Here is a 23,798-nt window from a genome sequence, read left to right as displayed (position 1 = left end):
GGGAACCGAGTGGAAAGGTGAAGGATGGAGTCATCAGTGTACGAGTAGATAGGGTTAGATGTACAGCTTAGAAGGTCATTGATGAATAAAAGGAAGAGAGTTAGTGATAGGACAGAGCCCTGAGGAACACCACTGTTGATAGATCTAGGAGAATAATGATGGCCATCTACAACAGCGGCTATAGAACGACCAGAAAGGAATCTATAGATAAAGGCACAGATAGAAGGATAGAAACCGTAAGAAGGCAGTTTGGAAATTAAAGACTTATGCCAGACTCAATCATAAACCTTTGACATGTCAAGTGCAATGGCAAAGCTTCGCCAAAGTCCCGAAAGGAGGATGACCAGGAGTCTGAAAGGTAGGTGAGAAGATTGCCAGTGGAGCGTCCCTGATGGAACCCATACTGACAATCAGAAAGAAGGTTGTAATAGGAAAGATGCTTTAAAATTTTGCTGTTAAGAATTGACTTGAAAATTTTTGAGAGGAAGATAAAGAAATTGGACGATACTTAGAATGTTGGGAATGGTCACCCTTCTTTGGGACTGGCTGAATGTGAATAAACTTACAACAGGAAGGAAAGGTACAAGTTAATAGACAAAGACGAAAGAGTTTACCTAGGCAGGGTGTAAGCACAGAAGCACAGTTCTTGAGGACAACAGGAGGGACTCCATCAGGCCCATATGCCTTGGTAGTATTAAAGCCAGTGATGGCAGAAAATACATCAGCTGAAGAAATTTTAATGTCAGCCATGAGGAAGTCAGACAAGGGAAGTGATGGAGGAACAGCACCAGAATCGTCTAAGGTGGAATTGGAGAAGAAAGTCTCAGTGAAGAGATCTGCTTTATCAGTAGAAGAAATAGCTACAGAACCATCAGAGCAGAAAAGAGGAGGGAAGGATAATGAGGTAAAGTTGTTAGAAAGGTTTTTGGCAAGGTGCCAGAAGGAGCGGGAAGAATTTGAGTTGGAGAGTTGAGAGCATTTAGTACGGATGAAATTATTTTTAGCAGAGCGAAAAACAGACTTAGCACGATTCCAGGCAGAAGCATAAAAAAAAATGTGATTCAGGGGTGGGTTGGTTCTGATACCTTTCATTGGCCCTTTTGCTTGTTGTGGACAGCATTAGAACAAGCGCAATTAAACCAAGGCTTTTTTGCACTAGTCAACGGATACGAGTAGGGAATGTATACTTCCATGCCCGAGAGAATAACCTCTGTAATGTGCAAGGCACAATCGGATGGCTCCTGGCCATGGAAGCAATAATCATTCCAGGGAAAATCAAAGAAGTACTGCCTGAGAGCCTCCCAATCTGCAGCTCCAAAGTGCCACAGTCGACGTTTCTTTGGATGATCCGCAGGATGTACCGGCGCATTAGGACAGGTTAAGGTGCAGCTCTGAAAGCGGCTTGTAATACTGTTGTCCCCTGTTGTAGGTTGTATCTCCAATTCATTTGTACAAAACAATGGGGATTTGGTAAGGAAGTTAAAATCCCTAAATGTCATGTACCCCTACAAATTAGTTAGCTTTGATGTTAAATCATTATTCACAAATGTCCCTGTTGATGATGTTTTAACTTTTATGCCAAGCATTCTGGGTAGTAACATTGATGATATTCCTTCTGAAAACATCATCAAGCTAATTGAATTGTGCATTGTAAACTCATCTTTTACCTTTGAAGGCAGATATTACACACAAAAATTTAGTATGGTTAATCCCCTTTCTCTAGTTCTGGAAGATATTTACGTGGAATGTTTTGAGAAACATTGAAAGGAGCAAAACATAGTTTGTCTCTGATACATTGATGATATCCTGTGCTTCTTGACTAACAGTCTTCCCTTTAATGAGTTTCTCCTGAAATTAAATTCGTTAGTTCCATCGATGAAGTTTACTCATGAGGTAGAAATGGATAATGAACTGCCATTTTTGGATGTAAAAGTTATACTGTATTATTCAAACCCTCACATTAATGTAAGAAGGTCTGTGTTCATATCCATGTACTTGAGAGCATATAGAATTTCAGACCCAGAATTTTTAGATGAGCTAAAAATGATTCAGAGCATTGAAGTAAAGTTAAAATATCCACCAAGTATACAAACTCAGTGCCACAATGCAGCCAAGAAATTATTCTTTGACGGGAAAACTAGTAAGCCAAATCGCCAGAATATGCAAAGAACCCTTGTCCACCCCTTCTGTGAAAACTTTCTTGATGTTGTTCACATCCTGAAGAAACTTATTGTTCACATCCAGAAGAAATTTAATGCACAAGTAGTATTCAAATATTAGAACACTGTAAAAAAAATCCTCATCAAGCCCATTTAGTAATTCAGGGGTTGTTTACAAAATCCCGTGTAAAAGCTGTGACAAATTTTACGTAGGACAATCTGGAAAGGATTTGGACAACAAAATTATAGTGTAAGGACAGCCCAACAGATTAGTGGTTTATTTCAGCACAAAGCATCCAGTGATCACCATATTGACTAGGTAGGCCATGAGGTTCTAGCAAGATCAAAACGCTTTGATGAAAGAAATGTGATAGAATCTTGCCTAATTTTCGGCACATATGAAAAGAATGTAAACATGTGCTATGGCCACTTTAAGTATGATAAGTTGTTAACTGAATCAATTTTAAAGCAGTACCCCCCAGACTAACAATTGATTGTTCCTTATCGTCTCCTGGTAGTACAGTCATACCCATGTGGGACACACCTAGCATTAATCCTCTATAGTAGTAGGTCTTAAGTTAAGCCTCAGTATTTACCCCCTTCTGTCAGGTGCATCCTTAAAGAAAAAAAGTCATGTGCCCATTGTTCTGTGCATCGCTAATATTTAATTCAGGTCATCCTTTGTTTTGTGTGCCACTCCCTGCTGCGGTAGTGCACGAGTTAAGCCACAGTATTTACCCCTCTTTTCAGGTGCATCCCTAAGGTAAAAAGTCAGGTACCTGTTGTTCTGTGTATTGATCAATTTTAATTCAGGTCATCTTTTGTTCTGTGTGCCACTCCCTGCTGTGGGTGAGCATAAAAGACCTCTACCTTTTATGTTTCTGTATCACTCTGTCTGAAGATGTAATATACGAAATTACTCACTGTCGCTCCTTTCATTTCTCCTGTGGTTATTTTGGATACACGTTGTGGGAAATATCTTCCCCCAGAGCGGTTTTGCTCTTTACTTTTTAAAATAGTTGTCCCTGTTAAAAGCAGAGGAACACCCAGAGAGTGTTAATGACTAATTCAAGCAGTTTTATAGCCCAGAGATTGCATTCTAGTTATGTTTAATAATTCCTATTATTAATAAATTAACTGCTACTTCGTTTCACCCTTGTGGACAACTATATTGTAAATACATGTAAATACCTAAGAATCTTCCATTGACCTAACTGCGCCTGCATGGTAGGATGACTTGTATCCTGATGAGAAAAACGTAGGAAGGATTAATACAGTAATCCCTGTACTTGCCAGACTCCCACTTACCGGACATTTTGGTCCTGGGACTTAATAATCCCAAAATTGCTCCAAAATCGCAAAAAAAAAAGGAAAAAAAAAAAATCCGACTTTTTTCCCACCATAATTTAAACTTGGCGCACAGCAGAGACCAGCTGTGTTTTGGTGCATAGTTCTGGTGCCATCCGCTAGAGCACCCTGAATCCTCCCCACTTACAGCCTGTTACTTGTGAGTGCACGCTTGTCACCATGGCTGCCCATGTGCTTGCTTTTGTGGTGGTGTCCTACCTGTTGCAGGCTCTCCTGCTGCTCTCCTGCCTCTTCTTCGTGTGTGTGATGATGGCCCCGCCGCCTGAGAAGAGGAAGCGAGTTGTTTTGACTCCGGAGAAGAAGAGGGAGATATTGAACAAGGTGGACATGGGATGGCCGACCTTACACATCCTCCGTGATTTCAACCTGGCCCGATCTACATTGATATCAAGAGATCCCGTGACAAACTCATGCAGTACACGGCTGACTTCTCACTGAAGAGCAAACGCAACGTGGAGAGGAAGATGGTGTTTACTCCCCGGTATGCAGAAGTTGACCGCTCCACGTTGATTTGGTATAGACAGCAACATGCTTCTGGTGTGCTGGTGCCTGGCACAGAGCTGAAGGTTGCTGCTGAGAAGTTCGCAAGGCTTCACGACACCTCAGACTTCAAGGCTTGCGAGGGTTGGCTCTTCGCATTCAAGTTACAGCATGGTCTTACCAACTGTAAAGCCCATGGCAAAGCTTTGGACGCCAACGAGGATTGAGTAGAGGAGTTTTGGCACAAGGTGATGGGCTTGATCAACAGGAAGGGCCTCACTTTCGGTCAAGTCTACAACGCTGATGAAACTGGTTTATTATCGTTCATTGCCAACAAACATTCTAGCCGAGGAGACGGAGAAACATGTACATGGCCGCAAGCTCTCCAAGCAATGGATATCTGCTTTGTGTTGTGCCAGTGCTAATGGCATGCACCAGCTCAAGCCCATTATTGCTGGCTGTGCAAAGCAGCCTCGGTGTCTTTGTGGGGTGATGGATGTCCTGCCTGTCGTTTGGTACCATTCTGTGAAGGCTTGGTTCACAGCCAAGATCTTCAAAGACAGGTTCCACCGCCATTTTGTCAAAGAGGTCATCCATTACTAGACGGAGAAACTGGGAATCCTGTTCGACCAGGTAAAGGCCCTCCTTCTCTTGGACAATGCACCTGCCCACCCGTGCAACAAGGAGTTGATGGCTGAGAATAACCGCAGTAGGTGCATGTTTATGCCACCTAATACGACTGCTCTCATCCAACCTATGGACCAAGGAGTGATCATGGCAACGAAGAGGCTGTACCAAAGGAAGTTCCTGGACGAGGTGATGGTTGTTCTCGAGGACAAGGGCGAGCGCAGGGAGGGACGGGACACGCGAGGCCAGCGAACTTTGGAAAACCTTCGCCGCTACAACATCAAATCTGCAATCTACAACTGGGCCAGTGCATGGAAGGAAGTCCCTGTCAAGATTCTGGAAAATGGTTTGTCTCGTCTGCTTCTCGGAACGGATGTGGAGCATGATTTTCTAGGTTTCGACGTTGATGACTTCCATGCACGTCTACGTGCTCATGGCGACGATGTTGATGTGGACGAAGTGCATGAGTGGTTGGATGATGACGAGGGCAGTCCTGGGTATCAGACCATGTCTGATATCGAGATCATATCTTTAGTTGCAGGTGTCAGTACCCAGCTTGAAGATTCCACCGAGGACAGCAACGATGATGCGGATTCCTCTCAGTGTGACACTACGCCAGCCATCCCCAAGCTGAGCGCACTCTAGGAACACCTAGAGTTCGTTCTGGACTACCTGGAACACCCAGACTGCGACATGGAGATGGGGCCCTTGGGACTTGTGGAGGACGTGCGTGCTTTCAGGCAGCGCATCATTAACCGCCAAAATCGTCGTTCCTTGCGTCAGTCAACCATTGACAGCTTTTTCAGATCCGTGACCCCCGCTGTGCCCAGCCCTGGCTCCACACCATTGCCTCCCCAAGACAGGCCCTCATCCTCCAAGCCACAGCCCACCTCATCAGGCATGGTGAAGTCGCCACTGGACGTGAGTTTGCGCTTGTCTTCAAAGTCATCTGCAGTGGGTAGTCCATCACCATGTCCCAGCAGTGCGTCCCTAGGCCACCTGCATCAGTTACTCTCAGACTCTGACAGTGAATAAACAGCAAGAACTCGCCACTAGATGACACGGGAATTTACAGTGTTGTGCAGTGAAAAAAACAGTGAGCAATGTTAAGAAATTAGAATTCTGAGTGCAAAGACTTAAGTGCAGAGTGCAACACTGATTTTATTAACTTACAATGGAGTGCAAATTAGGCTAGAGTGTGCAATGTTAAGAAAATGGATTTCTGAGTGCAAAGACTTAGGTGCAGAGTGCAACACTGATTTCATTAAGGTACAATGGAGTGCAAGTAAGACTAGAGTGCGTAGTGTTAAGAAAATAGAATTCAGGGTGCAAATGACTAAGTTCAGTGCAAGACTTCATGTATGCTGTACTGCAGGTGCTTCATGTACTCCTTTTACTGTCAGAGTCTGAGAGGAGGCGGGTTATTCATCGAGATGGCCAGGGACTTGTTGTAAGTACCCAGATGTTTCATATTGTACTGTATTTCCCATACTTACCTCTAAAACCTCATTTCACACTTTTATGCCCCTTATTGGTGCGAATAGGGTCTTAGGTGCTATGCATGTCCAGTAGGGAGGTGTTTATCTGAGTTAGGCTAAGTTAGGGTCCATAAGTGCCAGTCCAGGAGCCAGGGACTTGTTGTAAGTATCCAGAATGTTTAATATTGTATATACTCACCTGTAAAACCTCATTCTCTGATTCCTTTGCATTTATTTCACTCTTTTATGTCCCTTACTGGTGTGAATAGGGTCTTAAATACGTGCTATGCATGCCCAGTAGGGAGTTGTATAGGTGTTTTTCTGAGTCAGGCTAGGTTAGGGTCCAAAAGTACAAGTCCAGGAGGCTAGGGCCCACTATCCGGACGGGACCACTTTCCAGACATGCCTTTGGCTCTGTTACGTTGGATAGTGGATGGATCACTGTATTCACATACATAAAGGGAATATTTGGCTTTAGTTTTATTTAAAACTAAGATTAAATTTAGTTGGATTTTCCTTATATATTTCTTGAAGTAATTCACCGTATTTAGCTAATTGTAATTAGTAAATAGTTGGCATCTCTGAATCCTATGAGGCAAGAGAGACTCGCCATTTTTTCACTCTGTTCCTGAAGCTTGTTCAAGCCACACATTGTATTTAGCACACCTAAGGATGCTTGGAAAGCCTCAGGTAAACCATCCAAGACCTCATGCCCATCGTCATCTGTTATTCCGACTCTGTCTAGCTAAGTAACCTTTATGATTTGGCCAAATTGGGGGGACTAGCTGGGATATAAGGAGATAATTACTTGTGAGTTAGAGTATTAATTATACACTAATTTTCTAAGAGACTTGTATTATTTAAATTTAGTATTGGTTGTGTTTAGACTAACACTCATCAGAGAAAAACGTGTATAAAATTTCTGACACATGTCGTCACGGTGAAGTTTGTATATATACATATCTATATCTATCTATATTTATCTATCTATCTATTATCTATCTATGTATTGCGAGATGCCATAATCCCGTAAGGGGTGGCCATTTGACTTTGAGTTATTTGTTACACGGGGAGGGGCACTAACCCTCCAGCAACCCACTTGTTGACACGTAGGGAGCACGTATGGTTTGGTTATATGGTTGCCACCCAGCATTGTAAATGGTTTCGTGGTTTCCAGAAAACCATTTGGCTTGTCACTCAATGTAAAGCCAATTGTAAAGGAAAGAAAAGTACAGTAATAAGAAGTGACAGGAAAAATGGGAGAAATAGGAAGAGGGGAGACCAGGCACAGAAAATGAATGATAAAGGCTAAGGAAGAAGTAGGCACCAGTACATCAAGTGAGTGGATGATGGTCGCCACCAAATATATGTATAATATATATATATATATATATATATATATACAGTGCTCGACAAAAGCATTGCGCACCCAGCGCCCCTCATACAAAACAAACCTTTCAACCATGGAAAAAACATGTAAATAATGCATTATAATTACCTTTAATGCTTGGTAGGGTTTCCTTTGCGCTTCTTCACGGACCTGAGACATCGTGGAAGTGAAAGGGCAAGGTTCCTTAGGTGCTGGGATGATATACTTGCCCAGGACTCATGAATGGCTGGTTCCAGCTTAGGCAGAGAGCTCACGTCCTTCTCTTGGGGATTCTTCTTTTCGAGGTACCAGAGGACTTCTATCGGGTTGAGGTCTGGGCTATTGCATGGCCAGTCTTTCATGAAGGAGACCTCGCAGTCACAAAGCCAGTTGGTGACAGATTTGGCTTTATGAGCAGGTGCACCGTCCTGCTGAAACACTCATGCACCTGTGCGCTCGAAGGACTCGGGTAAATGATCACAGAGCAGCTCCGGGTAAACGTCCTGATTCACTCTGCAGTTCCTGTGAGAAACAGCCCCATACCATTAGTGAATCAGGATGTTTAACTGTGCTCTCCACGTAATGGGGATCAAGCAGGTCGCACGCGCGCTCCTCGATTACAGGTAATGGTAAATGTTGCCTCATCAGACCACAACACTGACAACCATTGGTCCTCATCCCAGGTAAGGTACTTGTTAGCAAAGGCAAGCCTACGAAGTCGCTGGTTACGTGTAAGAAGAGGCTTTTTCACAGGCCTGTGGCTTGTGTAACCAAGTTCATAGACTCTTCGAGAAACAGTGCGCACTGAAACCTCACCAAACACTTCCGGGTTGCTCTTCTTAATTCTCCTTGCAGTCACACAAGGATTAGACTCCACTGCACGTTTTAGCACATTAACAGACCTCGGGGAAGTTTTCCTGGGCCTACCAGACCGTGGTTTCTTTGTAGGAACGTCACCACTATTTTCCACTCAGTAACGGGCACACCACCTCCGCACTGTCGACCGAGCCACACCAACCAAATCACTGATTTCCATCGTGGGGTGGCCTGCCTCCTTTAGAGCAATGATCTGTGATATTATTTCAGTAGACAATTCATGGTAGGGACCATATTAAAGTAGCGAAAGCCAAAATACTGCGGGTCACTAGGTAAAAAATGGCGCAACAGGAGAGGGAGGAGCGACCGGGTTCCCCTTTCTCATGCAGCCTGCAGGCAACTGAGGTGCCAGCCAACCAGCGCGCAGTAAGGCCTTAGGCTGCTGTGACGTCATGTTAGCGCCCAGAACTTCTGGCTAAATTTTTTCTCCCAAAAAAGGGTGATTCTTTTTTTGCCAAAAGTATTGCGCACCTTGACATAGGCGCACAATACTTTTGTCGAGTACTGTATATATAAAAACACACACAGGCACAGACACACACACACAGAGTTAAACCTCGATACATCAACCCTGCAGAAGGCAGAATTTCAGGTCAGACAAACCCTGACAAAGGTGTGACATGGTGTTCATTCAAAAGGTTACATTTTAGTTTCTTATATTCCAAGTGCTACATTTTAGTGTATTATATTCCAAGTGTTCCATTTTAGTTTTATTGATTGTAAAGTTAGGTAAATAAATGCAGAACTTTACTTAAGTGACTGTTGCACATCTCCACCTATGCAACCTTTTATCCTAGCCTAGCATATTACATGCACTGAATTGTATATTATTTTCATTGCTTTATAAATACTTCTTTAGTTTAATGCTAATAAACAAGTAGTCACATGATTTGCAACTATTCGAGGGGGTAATATAATTTGTTTGCATTTATATCCGGTTAGTCAGAAAATTCAGTAAGTCGAACTACCCCAAAGCCCCAAATACTTCAATGTTCACTGCTTCTCTGAACTGTCTGCTTGCATCCCTCCACCTCTACGACGGGCGTGTAGCACTCGTCTAGCAGCAAACTCTCATCCCTTTTCTGCCCAGCTCTCTAATGGAAGAGTTAACCGTTACTCCCAGTCCTTCATTTATGCAACAGGTCAACTCTGGAACTGTCTCCCTCTGTCTTTATTTCCTGCTAGCTATGATCTCCAGTCTTTCAGACGCAGTGTGTCCAAGCATCTCAAAATGATCAGAGCTTGAATTTGGCACTCTCTTGTATTTTGTTTTTCTCTTGGAAGGAACTGTTATTGTGGGCTTGTTGTCTTTGGTTCCTTCTTCCTGGCATATGTATACATATATATATATATATATATATATATATATATATATATATATATATATATATATATATATATATATATATATCTATATCTATATAAGTAATCCCTCTAATATCCGAACGCCCAATATCCGAACATCCCCACTAACCGGACATAATCGTCCCGTGATCCAATATTCCCAAAATGGGCCAAGAACTGCAAAAAATTCGAAAACAATCTGACTTTTTTCCCTCCCGTAATTTGAAATTGCCGCGTGGCGCCGAACAGCTGTTACACCATGGTCCCTTCACCCCTCCCTTCCTCCCCCTCCCCCTTCCCCTGTCAGAGTTGCCATTTGGTATTTTTCATTACCAAGTGTGGGCCAATTTGGTAATGAAAAATTCATTTGAATTACGAAATGGATTTTTCACATGTATGAGGATACACAGGATGGAGATGGTGGATTGTTTGCTTTCTCTGATTAATCTGCTACCCTACATAGCATGAAAATATCAACATGCTGTTAATTATAAGGAGAATGATCACATGTATTTCCACTTGTATATATAATTAGTGAAGAATAAATGCTAGCTTTACGAATTTGGTAATGAAAAGTTAAATTTGGTAATGAAAGTTGAGGATATTGGTAATGTAGCTGTTGCGATCTGGCAACTCTGTTACCTCGCCATCATCAACATCACAGCCAAACTCCGATCGAGAGCAGATGCTTATAGCAGTGCAAGCCACGGGTGCTTGTTTTTTGTGAATAAACAGTGAATAAACTGCAATACCTTGCCACTAGAACACACAGGAATTTACAGTGTTGTGCAGTGTTAAGAAATTAGAATTTAGAGTGCAGAGGATTAACTGTGGACTGCAAACTGGCGGTTCAAACCAGTCCAGGAGCCAGGGACTTGTAAGTACAGTACAATCCCAGCTATCCGGTATCCAGACAAACGGAATACTCAGAAAAACGGGAAAATTCAAGGGCTGGTAAAAATGTCAGTAAGTTATAACTATGCTCCAATTTGAATGGACCGCCAAACCGCCGTTTGATCGTGTCATGCAAGGCTGCGTGAAGTCAGACAAAGCGAGGTGAAGGCATTTCCGGCTAATGTAAATCCCTAGCAAATCCTCTTAACCACCCCTCCTCTTCCCCTCTTTCCCCTCCACACCCTCCAGAAATCACCAGTCTGCTTTTTGCCACCAGACAGTAAACAAGCTCTCTTGCTATTGTGTTCCTCTGATAGACGGTAATTTGCACACTCCAAAATGCCTAAAGTGCAAACTAAACATAAGCGTATCGTGCTTACCTTGAAACAGAAGCTGGACATATGCAACAGACTTGAAAAAGGCGAACATTATAAAACACTAATGGCTGAATATAAATGTCAATAGGAATGAAAGTACTTTGTTGGAAGAAAAATAAATAAATAATATGCCTGCATTTCATACGTACATCATTTATTTTATTTTATGCAAAACAGCTGAGTGGCGGGTGAGGGGTGGAGTGATGGAGGTCAGGTGGGGAAGAAGAACAATTGGGGTCAGAAACGTAAACAAAACTCACGTGGGGGCACAGGTGTCGTGATAATTCTACAGTGCAGTCTTAACACATCATCAGTTCACTAATAAATGTTCAAGCTTTTATTTCTTTATTTTATTTTTCAATTTTTATGAGTACAGTACATATAATGAATACAGTAATTCGGTAAACAATGGACTGGTGCAGTTTGCAGTACTGCAAATTGCTAGACATTGCACGCACATGTGTTATGACCATGGTGTGTGTTTACAAGGCAGTTTTTCAGGCGGAATCTCTTAGTGTAACCCCTAATGTGACTGGTGAGTACCTGAACGGTATTTACTGCTGTGATAGCCTTTGTATAGATTTGACTTGAAAATCAGAAATACAGGAAAAATCTGTAACTGGGAAGGTAAATTCCCCAAGCCATCCGGTTAACTGGGATTGTACTGTACCCAGAATGTTTAATATTGTATATACTCACCTCTAAAACCTCATTTTATGGTTCATTTGCATTTATTTCAGTCTTTTATGTCCCTTATTGGTGTGATTTGGGTCTTAAATAGGTGCAATGCATGTCCAGAGGGAGTTGTATAGGTGTTTTTCTGAGTTAGGGTCCATAAGTACAAGTCCAGGAGGCTGGAGCCCAATATCCGGACAGGATCACTATCCAGATATGCCTTTGGCTCTATTACGTCGGATATTGGAGGGATTACTATATATATACATTCTCTCTCTCTCTCTCTCTCTCTCTCTCTCTATACGGGTATACCTTCACATACGATACCCTTAGATGCAGTACCCCGGCTTAGTGATGGGGGTAGAAATACCACCATACCTCACCTAACGATGGCCAAACCCCGGTTTAATGATGGGCTTTCATTTTCTTTTACCGATTTTGATGTTATTTTAGACTAAAATTGTGTGTTTAGTTTGATTTATAAACAGTTTTTAGACTGAGATTAATGTGTTTTAGCCATAGGTGGGGTGAACATTGTCATTTTGGGGTATATTTTACCAAATTTTTTTTTTTCCAAACTTATATTTGATGGTTTTCAGATTATCTTTGTTGGTTTTAATGAGTTATTTTACAGGTGTTAGGCTTAGTTTACCTTCTTTTACAGCTGTTTGGCCATTTAAACTTGTTTTTGGGCTCATTTGGGTGGGTTTAGGACTCAGTTGGGGGGGGGGGGAACCCTAGGCTCGAAAACACATCCCTAATGCTTTACGTGTTAAATCTACCCCTATGTACGACATCCTGCCTAACGATGGGTTTTTACTTATTCTGTTGCATAGTTAAACTGGGGTATACTTTATATATATACAGTAATCCCTCCACTATCCGATGTAATAGAGCCAAAGGCATGTCTGGAAAGTGGTCCTGTCCGGATAGTGGGCACCAGCCTCCTGGACTTGTACTTATGGACCCTAACTCAGAAAAAACACCTATACAACTCCCTCTGGACATGCATAGCACCTATTTAAGACCAAATCACATCAATAAGGGACATAAAAGACTGAAATAAATGCAAAAGAACCATAAAATTAGGTTTTAGAGGTGAGTTTATACAATATTAAACATTCTGGGTACTTAGAACAAGTCCCTGGCCCCTGGACTGGTACTTATGGACCCTAACTCAGAGAAATACCTCCCTACTGCACATTCATAGCACCTAATACCCTATTCACACCAATATGGGACATAAAAGAGTGAAATGAGGTGTTAGAGGTAAGTACAGTATGGAAAATACAGTGCAGTACAAAATGAAACATTCTGGGTACTTACAGCAAGTCCCTAGCCATCTCTCTCTCTCTCTCTCTTTTTTTTTTTTTTGTGTGTGTGTGTCCGACTCTGGGCAAAGGCTCAGGGCCTATTTCTTGGGGGCAGTGGCCTATCCCAAGGCCCAGTAGTCCTCCTACACCTCCACATGTCACCACTTCGGTGCTAACAAATACCGACCATATTGAATACATGCTAGGGCTATCTCATACAGGACTGGTGTACTGGTATTAGCGGGGGTACTTTTGTGACATGTCGGCGGGTCATCTGGCTGATCAGGAAAGTCTGCTTTTTAGGAAATTCAAATCCTTAAACTGTTCCTTGCCCCAGCTGGGATTCGATCCTCTCTACCGATTCAGCCACTGCCTCCCCCGATGAATAACCGCCTCCTCTCAGACTCTGACAGTAAGAAGGATTTCCTGAAGCACTTGCAGTACACTGTTCATGAAGTCTTGCACTGAACTTAGTCATTTGCACTCAGAAGTCCATTCTCTTAACACTGCGCACTCTTGTCTTACTTATGCTCCATTGTAACTTTATGAAATAAGTGTTGCACGCTGCACTTAAAGTCTTTGCACTCATAAATCCATTTTCTAAACATAACACACTTTAGTTAATTTTAGCTACATTGAAAGTCTATTAAATCAGTTTCTTTTCACTCAAAATTCTAATGACGACGAGCGTGCACTCACGACAAGAGACGGGCGGTAAGTGGGGAGGATGCAGGGGCGCTTTAGCGGACGTCAGAGGAATGAGGCACCAAAACAATGCTGTCCCGCACCGCGCGCGCCGAGTTCAAATTACGTGCGGGAAAAACTCAGATTTTCGAATTTTTTGCGTTTTTCGGACCATTTTGGGAATATTGGATCCCGGGATGATAATGTCCGGAAAGTGGGCGTTCGGATAGTACGGGGATTACTGTATATATATATATATATTTCATCATTCATCATCCAATCGTACGTTGCCCAATTAGGAGCGTAGGAGCCCAGGGCTAGACAAGTTGGTCCTGACATTTAAGATGAAAGTGACCAGTCTCACTCATCCCTGAGTGGCATTACATGAACAATAAACCCCAACCACCCCAAGGATATAAACCTTCAATGGCTCAATCCAATTGGAGCGCAACAATTACCCACTAAACCACCAGGCGCCAAAATCTGGTTATATGGTTACCACCCAATGTAGTAAATGGTTTTCTGGTGTGCAGGAAACCATTTGGCTTGTCACTCAGTGCAGAGTCACCCACAGGCAGAAAGAAGAGGAAAGAAAGAAGGAAAGAAAGACTATCTATCTATCTATCTATACAGTATATCTATCTATCTATCTATCTCTCTCTCTCTCTCTCTCTCTCTCTCTATATATATATATATGTATATATATATATATATATATATATATATATATATATATATGTATATATATATGTATATATATATATATATATATATATATATATATACATATATATCTATATATATATATATATATATATATATATATATATACATATAATATATATATATCTATATATATATATATATTATATGTATATATACATATATATATATATATATATATATATATATATATATACAATGGAGTCTCTTTTATCAGAAATTATTTTAACCGTAATACGCCATTAACTGTAAGTTTTACTAAAATGTTCTCATTTCGATTAACCTCAAAAATCTGAAATTTATCCGAAAATTCTAACACAGCGGGCTTGTTTCTCACCACTGGCATTAGTTTCTGGTTGCTTTATTTGTTTGAATTGGTTACAGTGAATTATGTAATTGTTTTGGTGAAAGTTTATTTGAGTCTGTTTGAATGAAGATTTATTTAAGTTGACAGTTTCTATTACAGTTACAAAAGTGCAGTTACATACATAGTTATTACAGTGTATTAAGTGTTTTGGTGATGGTTGAGTGGCTTTTGGGGTGCTGGTGGTGGTGGTGGGATAGATGTCACCAGAAATGGGTGATGGGGGAGTGCAACTCTGTTCCCTTGTATCCTACATATTATTACAGTATCTTTAATGCAAAAAAATTGATTAAACGAAACTCTGAAAGTCTCATGATTTTCTGATAAAAGAGACTCCACTGTATATATATATATATATATATATATATATATATATATATATATATATATATATATATATACACAGTATATACTGTATATATAGATCCAATGTAATAGAGCCAAAGGCATGTTCGGAAAGTGGATCAGTCCGGGTAGTGGGCCCCTGCCTCCTGAACTGGTACTTATGGACCCTTACCCAGCCTAACTTTGAAAGCCACCTAAATAACTCCCTACCGGACATACATAGCACCTATGTAAAACCCTATTCACCCCAATAATGGACATAAAGCATGAAAAAATTGAAAAGGAACCAGAGAATGAGGAAATAAAAGTGAATATGGAAAATATTTAGCACTGTGCAGGGTACTTGCAGCACGTCTGTGGCTGCCCCCTCTAAGGCTCTGGCAGTAATGAAAATGCTCTTGAAGCATGTACAGTAATCCAGTGTTGTGCTACACTTAATTCTTTGCACTGTGAGTCATAATTGTTTGACACTGCACATTCTGTTCTTAATTGCGCAACCCCAGTTTCAACCGCCACTTTGCACTCCACACTTAATCATTTGCACTCTAAATTCTATTTTCTTAACACTGCACAACACTGTAAATTCCCATGTGTTCTAATGGCGAGGTATTGCAGTTTATTCACTGTTTATTCACAAAAACGAGCATGTGCGGCATCAGTTGCAATGTACATCTATTCTTGACAGTGGTCAGGTGGTAACTGGGGAGGAGGGTGGAAGGATGGGGTGAAGGGGCCGTGCATAAGCAACAGCTGTTCGGCACTGCGCACCAGTTTCAATTTACGGGTGGGGAAAAAATCGGATTTTGGGGGGATTTTTTTTTTTTTGGGGGGGGGGGATCCAAAGGTCCAGGCCCACAATGTTCGGTAAGTGGGCATCCGGAAAGTACAGGGATTACTGTATACGTATATATATATATATATATATATATATATATATATATATATATATATTATATGTATATATATATATATATATATATATATATATATATATACAGTAATCCCCGTACTTTCCGGACGTCCACTTTCCAGACACCCCACTTACCAGACATTGTGTGCCTGGTCCTTCGGAACCCAAAAATGGCCATAAAAAGAACAAAATAAAATAAAAAATCCAAATTTTTTCCCACCCGTAATTTGAAATTGCCACGCGCTGAACAGCTGGTTTACACCACTGTCCCTTCACCCCTTCTTTCCTCTCCCCTCCCCTGTCAGGGTTGCCATTTGGTATTTTTCATTACCAAATGTGGGCCAATTTGATAATGAAAAATTCGTTTGGTAATGAATCAGAATAATGCATTACCATACGGATTTTTCACATGTATGAGGATACACAGGAAGGAGATGGTAGATTGTTTGCTCTCTCTCATTAATCTGCTAGCCAACATAGCGTGAAAATAATCTACATGCTGTTAATTATGAGGAGAGTGATTACATGGATTTCCACCTGTACATATAATTAGTGAAGAATAAATGCTAGGTTTACATATTTGGTAATGAAAATTGAGGAGTTTGGTAATGTGGCCGTTTCGATCTGGCAACTCTGTTTCCCTGTCACCACTCCAACAGTTACTGCCTAACTTCGATGGCGAGTAGATGCCTAACGCAGTGGAAGCCACACGTGCTCATTTTTTGTGAATAAACAGTGAATAAACTGCAATACCTCGCCACTAGACCACATGGGAATTTACAGTGTTGTGCAGTGTTAAGAAATTAGAATTTAAAGTGCAAAGGATTAACTGTGAAGTGTAAATTGGCAGCTGAAACAGGCGGTTGAAACTGGCGTGTTAAGAACAATTTGCATTGTTAAACAATTATAACTCACAGTGCAAAGAACTAAGTGCGGCACAACACTGGATTAATGTACATGATTCAAGAGCATTTTCACCACTGCCAAAACCTTAGAAAAGCTGACCACAAACATGCTGTAAGTACCCAGGCTGAGGTACAGTCACTTCTAATTCCTCATTCTTTGGTTCCTTTTCATTTATTTCATGCTTTATGTCCATTATTGGTGTGAATAGGGTCTTAAATAGGTTTAAATAGGTGCTATGCATGTCCGGTAGGGAGTTATTTAGGTGGCTTTCAAAGTTAGGCTGGGTTAGGGTCCTTAAGTACCAGTCCTGGAGCTAGGGGCCCACTTTCCGGACGGGACCACTTTCCGGACATGCCTTTGGCTCTATTACATTGAATAGTAGTGGGATTACTGTACACACACACACACATATATATATATATATATATGGAGTACAATCCCAGCTAACCGGGAGACTTGGGAAATTTTCCTTCCTGGTTACAGATTTTTCCTGTAGTTCTGATAGTTAGATCAAATCCATACAAAGGCTATAATTATCACAGCCATAAATATAATTCAGTTACTCACCACACATATCAGGGGCCACACTAACAGATTCCACCTGAGAAATTGCTTCGTAAACACACACCATGGTCAAAACGCACATGCATGCAATGTCTAGCAGTACTGCAAAATGCTCAAGTCCATTCCGTTACCTACCGAATTATTCGTTTATGTACTGTACTCATAAAAATGGAAAATAAAGAAATAAAATCTTGAACCTTTGCTGGTGAACTGATGTTAAGACTGCACTGTAGAATTATTATGACACCTGTTCCGCCACGTGAGCTTTGTTTACGGCCCTGGCCCCGACTGACCGCCACTATTCCACCCTTCACTTGCCAATCAGCTGTTTTGCACGATTCTGTTATCTACTGCATTATTCGTTGTAAGTACTGCACTCATAAAATTGGAAAAATAAAGAAATGAAAGCTTGAACATTTATTGGTGAACTGATGTTAAGACTGCGCTGTAGAATTGTCACGACCCGTGTGCCCCCATGTGAGCTTTGTTTATGGTCCTGGCCCCGACTGACCGCCACCATTCCACACCTCACCCACCAGTCAGCTGTTTTGCACAAAATAAATGATGTACATATGAAGTGCAAGCATGTTATTTTTTTTCTTCTTCCAACAAAGTAATCCTTCATTCCTATTATTATTATTATTATTATTATTATTATTTTTTTCATCTCTGTCAGCACATATGCGTTCTAAGATTAATTTATGTGGTGCGAGTCGGTCCGTAGGAAGAACAGCGCACCAGCGTTTGCTGTTTGTTGATTTGCCGTCTCCTGACATGTCTGATTTACAAATTCTGTGCCTGTCTTTGAAATTATTTCACCATCCAATACTGAAATCACACTCGACTACTATGTTCATTTTACTGTGAAACTCTCTTGCTTTTTCTTGTATTAGAGGACCAGAAATAGGTGCTCTCTTAGATCTTTCTAAGCAAATCTACTCATATGATGAAGAGTATGCCTTTTTTTCAATGGACTTACTTGTCTCGCTTTTCATGAAAAATTCATTGAGCTTGGAAGCTTGGGCCTTGATAACAGAAATCGTTGAATTTCCTTGTTTATGTTCAGTCATCAGTGTTTTATAATGTTCGCCCTTTTCAAGTATATTGCATACGTCCAGCTTCTGTTTCAAGGTAAGCACAACACGCTTATGTTTAGTTTGCTCTTTTGGCATTTTGGAGTGTAAAAATTACTGTCTATCAGAGCAACACAACAGAAAGAGAGCTTGTTTACTGTCTGGTGGTAAAAGCAGAGTGGAGGGTGTGGAGGATGACTGAATTCAAGCAGGGGAAAGAGGGGGAGAGGAGGGATGGTTAAGAGGATTTACTAGGGATTTACGTTAGCCAGAAAAGTCTTCATCTCGCTTTGTCCGACTTCACCCAGCCTTGCGTGCGGTTTGGCAGCCCATTCAAATTGGCACACAATTATAACTTACTGACATTTTTACTAGCCCTTGAATTTTCCCGTTTTTCTGAGTATTCTGTTTGTCTGGATACGGGATAGAAGGGATTGTAGTGTATAAATAAAAAAATAAATAAATAATATATATATATATATATATATATATATATATACAGTAATCCCTCAATTATCCAGACATAATAGAACCAAAGGCATGTCTGGGTATTGGGAACATCCAGATGATGATCACTATTCCCCTACCACACCCAGACCCTTCCAGTACCCACCTCCAACCTATAGACGAAACTTACTTCTACAGTACCTGTGCTTAAGTTGGCAGTATTTTCCGGTCATTCAGGCATATTTAGACATCAAAACATACATAGGCATATCAAGAGTAATGGTAAACACTAAGAAAACCATGCAGAAAAAACACTGAAAACCAAAAGCACCCTATTTAAACACTACCGTATGTACAGTACCCCTCCTTACTTTGGTAGTGTGTTCAGGTCATTCTGGCATATTTTGGCGTCAAAACATACAAAGGAATATCCTAAATAATTTTCAACACCAAGAAAACCATGTATAAAAACCACTGAAAACCAAAAAACACCCTACCTAAACACCACTGTATGTACAGTACCTCTCCTATTTATGGCACTGTTTTTGGGTCATTTTGCCATATTGTGACCTCAAAACCCACATAGGAATATCCTAAATAAATTTTAGCACCAGGGAAACTCGAACTAAAGCCACATGCAGAAAAACATTCGGTTTGGGTACTTACCACCCATAGCACCGCTGCCTGTCTTTGTAACTCGCCACTTCCAGCAGGTTGTTGCATGTGGTCTAGTGGCAAACACTAGCGCCTAACAGAGGCCAAAGAACTTGTCCTTGTCATCCTCAGCCTGGTGAAACTGGACGATGACTGGTGATGTGCTGCGCGATGATGGTGGCCTACCCACCTCAGGAGACTCCGAAGGCAGTTACAAACATACATCTAACAGAGAATTCAGTGGCTGTCGACGTACTCGGATGCAGGTCCGAAGGTGAAGGCGGAAAATGTGGTGGTGGTGGGTGGTGGTGAGAATTGGCTAGCACTCGTGGGGGTCGCAGGCTTGAAGAACGAGTCGATCCTGGTCTGACAGTAGGACTGACGGTTCTGCCAGAAGATAATGTCCTGGACTGCCCGCAGCTCCATCGCCAGGCTGAGCGGCACCAACTCTCTGTCACAGTGCGGATGCTCGGCATACTCTAGCATCCCCTCCAAGTAACCACGGAGGACACTGAGACGAGGGAGTTAAGGAGTTGCGGAGGGCTGCAAGTCAGGGTCTTCATCCTTGTCCTCATCAGTCCCGCTGCCCACTTCCGTGTCCACAGAAGCAGCAGCAGCGATCTCCTCATCAGACATGGTCTGGTAGCCAGGATCGCCGCCATTGTTGTCCAACCAATCCCACATGTTATCGATGTTCACCTGCTCTCCTGCCTGTGTAAGGCAGCTGTGGAAATCATCCACATCAAAGCCCTCGAAGTCATGCTCGGCTTCTATTCCCTGCAGGAGACGAGACCAACCACTCTCGAGGGTTTTGACGGAGACTTCCTTCCATGCGTTTGCCCAGTTGAACACGACAGACTTCAGGTCTTAACACAGAAGATTCTGCAAAGTCTGCTCCCCACTTGTGTCTTCCATTGCATCCTCGTCCTCCAGCACCACTATCATCTCGTTGAGGCACCTCTGGCGGTACAGTCTCTTCGCAGCCACGATCACACCCTGGTCCAGTGCTCCTGCGCATCCACTGGAGCATTGTCCAGGACCAGGAGTGCCTACATCTGGTTGTGAGCGATTCCAAGGACCTCCATTTGATAATGGATAACCTTAATGAAATGTCTGTGGAACCAATCTTTGAAGATCTTGGTGGTAAACCAGGCCTTCACAGAATAATACCACACAACAGGCAAGCTATCCATCAACCCATGGAGACAATGTGGTTGTTTTGCACGCCCAACAACAATGGGTTTGAGGCGGTGCATCCCGATAGCATTGCCACAGCACAAAACAGAGACACGTTGTTTGGACAACTCCAACCTGGCACAGACTTCTCCTTTTTGTCAGCCTGGGTGTGGGTGGGCAAGGAGCGGTAGAACAGACCAGTTTCATCACGTAATAGACTTGACCAAGGGCAAGGCCATTGTCCTTGATCAGGCGATGCAGTTTCTGGTGAAACGAGTCAACTTCTTCCGTTGCTGCCTCCAAGGCTTCACCGTGTGCCTTATGGCCCGTAAGTCCATGGCATACCGTGAACCTGAAGATCCATCCCTCTGATGCCTTGAAGTCCTGGATGTTGTGCAGGTGTGCAAACTTCTCAGCAGCAGCCTTCACCTCAGTCCCACATACTAGCACACCGGCACCACGTTGCTGACGAAACCACATCAAATTCGACCGGTCAATAATGGCGTGCCGAGCCTGGGCCATTACCTTCCTGTCACTGTATCGTGTACTTTCGCCAAAGTCCTGTCCGTACTGCGTAGGCTTGTCACGTGACTTCTTGATTTCAAAATTTGTTGAATGAGCTAGATCATATTGGTGAAGAATGCGTCCTGTGGTCCAGCCCGAGTCATCCTTGCCCAATATCTCACGCTTCGCCAGACTCAGAACCTTCCTCTTCCGTTTCTCAAGTGATGGTGGGGACATCACCACACACACAAGAATACAGCAGAGCAGGGCCACAACCTCAAGAAGGTAGGGGTCCATTACAAAAGCAACCATAGTCACAGCCATTGTTGCAAGTGGAACCATTCATGAGGAACAGAAAGGTGGGAACTGAGGTGCGGGCTTCTGTTCGCTGGCAAGCAGGACATTGCAGCGCAGCCATATCGCACCAAACGGTTGCTTTCGAGCACAGAGGAAGCCACATGCAACAAACTGACATCTGTTTATAAGGTTCACTTCGTTTGTCCAGGCAAGGTTAGTACGTGACAGCAACAGCAGATGTCCAGTAGATCATTGCTTCAGGCAGTATATGACTCATGTGGCCTGCCAGGTGACTCTGACCATTCGGTAGGGAAGTGGACAGGCGCGCATGATGGGGGGTTTCCACACTAATCTCGGAGGCCAGGGGACTCCCGCCATTCGGTGTAGGGCCAGACGAGTGGTTTTACTGTACAGTACATTTACTCGTGGGTTGCGGTCTGTGTTACACGCGTGGTACCCCACAGCCGGGAACAATGCTTGCCTCCTCTGTTCAAAAATAACCATAGAATTTCCTCGAAGATATGCTCAATGTCTTTCCCAGGCAGAATAACATAGGATATCTTTACCTAACCTTACCAAACCTAACCTTTCCTAATTGCATTGCTTGGCTAAGATGGCTGACTGTGGTATTGAAATGAATACCCATACCGAATGGAAGTGTATTGTACAGTACAGTACAGTGTTGTAAGTACAACATTGTACATGCATCCAGTAGAGTCCTGTGTACAGTATAGTACTGTTGTAATGTACTCTTATATGCACAGTTACGAAATTTCCGTACGGTTCTGATACTCCTTGTCATCATGGTATGTGAAGGAATCTCTTTGTATGTGTGGTGCGTGTGTGTCTCCTGATGGCTGCGCGATTTTCGACCTTCAATAGGCAGGCGGAAGGGCACTGTCACCGAACATGTACTTGTGGATTGTGATCTGTGTTACATGCATGGTGGCCACCCACACCCCTCAGCCAGGAACCACGCTTCCCTTGTTCTTTCAAAAATAGCCATAGGATTTTCTCGAAAATATGCTGAATGTGCTTCCCTGGCAAAATTACATAGGTTAACTGTATTTTACCTTACCAAACCTAACCTATCCCTATGTGACTGCTTGGGAAAGGTGGATGACTGTAGCATTGAAATGAATACCCATACCTAATGGAAGTGTACTACACAGTATTGTACTGTACATACACACATACAGTAGTGTACTGTGTACAGTACACTACTGTAGTGCAGTACTATCATATGCATTGATACAGATATTACTCTATTGTACTGATATTGTACTCAATATGGGAAGGTCTCTCTCTCTCTCTCTCTCTATCTATCTATCTCTTTCTCTCTCTCTCTCTCTCTGGTGCAAGTGTCTCCTGGTGGCTGCGCTATTTTCAACATTTGAATTCTTCTGTGAAATATAGCGAATCATATCATGGGTTTAGGAAGCTACAAAATACATTTCTAGTTGGCCTCTGAACATGTAGCATAACACTGGTGGCAAGTGGTGGTTCTTCATCTGGTCAGAGAGCAACGAAGAACATAAGGGAAAGTTTAGCAAAGTGGCAGCCAAACCACACGTGCAGTTTCCAAAGTTTGACCCAAAACGATATGATATTAACACATACCTGTTTATGGATAAGCCACTGCTAGACATAGGATTCGACCACGACAGGGATAGCAGTTACCCTGTCTCATCTGGGGAAAGCAGTGTCAAGTATTGCCACCAAGATCGTCCCGGAGCTGACATGGGCACAATTCACCCAAATCATGATCCAGGCAGTCACGCCATCCTTCGGGAAAGTCATTGCCTTGTCACAGCTCGACACCCTCACCTATGACGGCAACCTGGACGACACACTCATCCAGGCCAGGCGACTCGTCACCGCTGCTTACCCGGAGACTGACGCAGCCACCCGGGAACAACACATATTCAGTATACTGTTGAGGATCCTCCCCAGCACCATAAGGGAACACTTCATGATGTATGACCCGACGGGAGACCTTCAAGGATGTCCAGGTGGTTAGATGCCTTCAAGCCACCCACTTCACCCCACAGCACATTGGTGCAGTCAGTAAATTCCCCACACAGAGGACAACACCACACCACAAACCATGGACCCCCTCCACCCATGCAAGCCCCTCACCCATGCAAGCCCCTCACCCATGCAAGCCCCTCAGTGACACCCATCATACCCA

The 23,798-nt window shown here is 42.6% G+C and overlaps 1 protein-coding gene across 1 annotated transcript in view; it reads left to right on the top strand.

Annotated features, from left to right (window-relative positions):
• The window catches only part of Eip63E (cyclin dependent kinase Eip63E), a gene marked incomplete at its 5' end in the record, with an annotated part of 709,236 nt that overhangs the window by 675,113 nt on the left and 10,325 nt on the right, over nt 1–23,798 (top strand). The window lies entirely within an intron of this gene.

Source organism: Coenobita brevimanus, chromosome 23 (genome assembly GCF_032717465.1).
Source record: "Coenobita brevimanus isolate Jiangsu-jjx chromosome 23, ASM3271746v2, whole genome shotgun sequence".
NCBI lineage: Eukaryota > Metazoa > Arthropoda > Malacostraca > Decapoda > Coenobitidae > Coenobita > Coenobita brevimanus.
Note: the sequence above shows the minus strand (reverse complement) of the source record. Positions and strands in the feature narration are given on the sequence as shown.